The 2353-nt window shown below is 40.3% G+C and overlaps 1 non-coding gene across 1 annotated transcript; it reads left to right on the forward strand.

The window, feature by feature from the left end:
* Positions 1 to 477: 477 nt before the first annotated feature.
* Positions 478 to 779, forward strand: LOC149012290 (signal recognition particle RNA). Its single transcript, XR_016174267.1, has one exon.
* Positions 780 to 2353: the final 1574 nt, after the last annotated feature.

The raw sequence follows: 2353 nt of genomic DNA on the forward strand, positions 1-2353 counted from the left end.
ATTGTATTACCAAGTGGCATTTTTAAGCTATGGATATTTTCTTGATGATTTCAAATCTCTAACAAAGAAGAAGAAAAAGAAGGGAGAGAAAAACTAAGACTATTTTACCGAATTTTACAATTTTCCTTTAGTTCAAAGTATACACTCTCTATGATGGTTGCAAGAGAAACTTATTGCCTTTTATTGAGCATGTATTTTCTTTGTTTTAGCGGGCTTCCCTTCTCTTCCCCCCCCCCCTCTTTTTCCCTTTTTTGGTCAATGAATAAATTAATCATCAAGAGAGAATAAAATATTTATGTCTGAGAGTCACGATTTAGAAGCTAATTTTAAAGATAAAATAATCATCTTCCATGCTTTACTCTTCAGTCAACGTTTAAAAACTAATTTCTAATTCCTATGCCTTTATCTTTAGTCCTACATCGTAAAACTTTCAAAATGTTTGCCTCTTCATAGATCTAAGCTTTACAACCATCAATTGTGGAGCTTTGTAACATGAGCTTGTAACCAAGCGGGGCTCAAAGTGATTGAACGTTGGCTCAACCCTTGTTAAGTCAAGTTTGAAGGTGTTAAAATTGGTATGTTTGGTCCAAATCGAGAGTTGAGCTATGTGGCTTGAGGGAAAGCATAAATTTTGTGGTTCCTAAAGTGGAGGGCAAGGCGTCAAGTTGGTTTCATAAAGCAGCGAGAACCTCCCGCTCTTGACGGTGGAAGGATAACAAGACAATATACCTTCAACCCGCAGTACCCCAAGAGATGATCCCAACTAAACAATCACCTTTTTTATACTCATCAATGAACCCATGTTATAGAAGAGGATGAATCATGTGAAATCCATGTAAGGTTTTGCCAGATACGTGTATTAGGAGTTTGGACATGTGGGATGGAGGGCAATGCGTCAGGCTGGTTTCTCAGAGCAGCGAGAACCTCCCACTCTTGATGGAGGAAGGATAATAAGCCAATGCACCTTCAATCCATAGTACCCCAAGAGATTATCTCAATTGAACGATCACCTTTTTAAACTCATCAATGGGCCCATGTTAAAGAAAAGGATGAATCATGTGAAATTCCAGAAGGGTTTCCCTAGATACGTGTATGAGGAGTTTGGACATGTAGGATGGAGGGTAATGGGTCAAGTTGGTTTCACAGAGTAGTGAGAACCTCCCGCTCTTGACAGTGGAACGATAACAAGCTAATGCACCTTCAATCCTTAGTACCCCAAAAGATGATCCCAATTGAACAATCACCTTTTTAAACTCATCAATGGGCCCATGTTATAGAAGAGGATGAATCATGTGAAATTCCAGAAGGGTTTCCCTAGACACTTGTATGAGGAGTTTGGACATGTGGGATGGAGGGTAATGCGTTAGGCTGGTTTCATAGAGCAGTGAGAACCTCCCGCTCTTGATGATGGAAGGATAACAAACCACCGTATCTTCAACCCATAGTACCCAAGAGATGATCCCAATTAAACGATCACCTTTTTATACTCATCAATGGGCCCATGTTAGAGAAGAGAATGAATCATGTGAAATTTCAGGAGGGCATGTAAAATCCATCCCTATCCTAACCCTGACGCTAACCTGGATCCACTGTTTTTCTCGGTCTGAAGACCTAAAGCGGTGGTAGAAGAGACTTATGGACCCTTTTGATTGATAATTATGAGTCGGAGACCGAGCCCATGGACATTGACGATGATACCCCTTACTTGAGTACATTGTCGGTGTTTAGTGGAAGTCTGCGCATCGGAGAAGAATGATTTAGTTGAAGTACCTAATGGACTCCCGTGCACAATCCGAAGGTATTACCCAAAACTAGACTTCTTGTAAACAATTCAATTTGGCCTTGTATAGCCCTCCAAATCTCTGTCCGAAGTTGCTGATCAAAACCTGATTTTTTCTCGTTGAATCACATTTTGGTCAATCCTCTTTGGTCGATGACATCGACCAAGGACCATCCACCAAAGTTCCCCGAATGGACAAGTTAATGATTCTTGGAATATTAACTATTCTATTTATACTAGCCTCATGTTTTGAGCCCTATTGCAATCATTATCACTCCTGAGAATGTGGGGAGAGCTTCCCAAAGCAACTCCTAGGCATTTGTGAAGAAGATCCCACCAAAACTCATTTTTAATCATTGTTCCTTGTCTCCGGCTACAACTAAAAGATATGATTCATCACTTCCACTCTCCATTCTATTCTATTCTATTCTTTTCTATCCCTCTTTTGCTATTGAGACCTTGGAGATGGTGCTACAACCTTGCAACCATCACTCCAACTGTCCACTCTTGCTTAACCTATGATCCTCTCACTTGTCTATTGATGTTTTGCCCCCATTTCAAGCCTTGCATATA

The sequence above is a fragment of the Hakea prostrata genome, chromosome 6, assembly GCF_041222555.1.
Source record: "Hakea prostrata isolate BN-2017 chromosome 6, UWA_Hpros_2, whole genome shotgun sequence".
In the NCBI taxonomy this organism is placed as follows: domain Eukaryota; kingdom Viridiplantae; phylum Streptophyta; class Magnoliopsida; order Proteales; family Proteaceae; genus Hakea; species Hakea prostrata.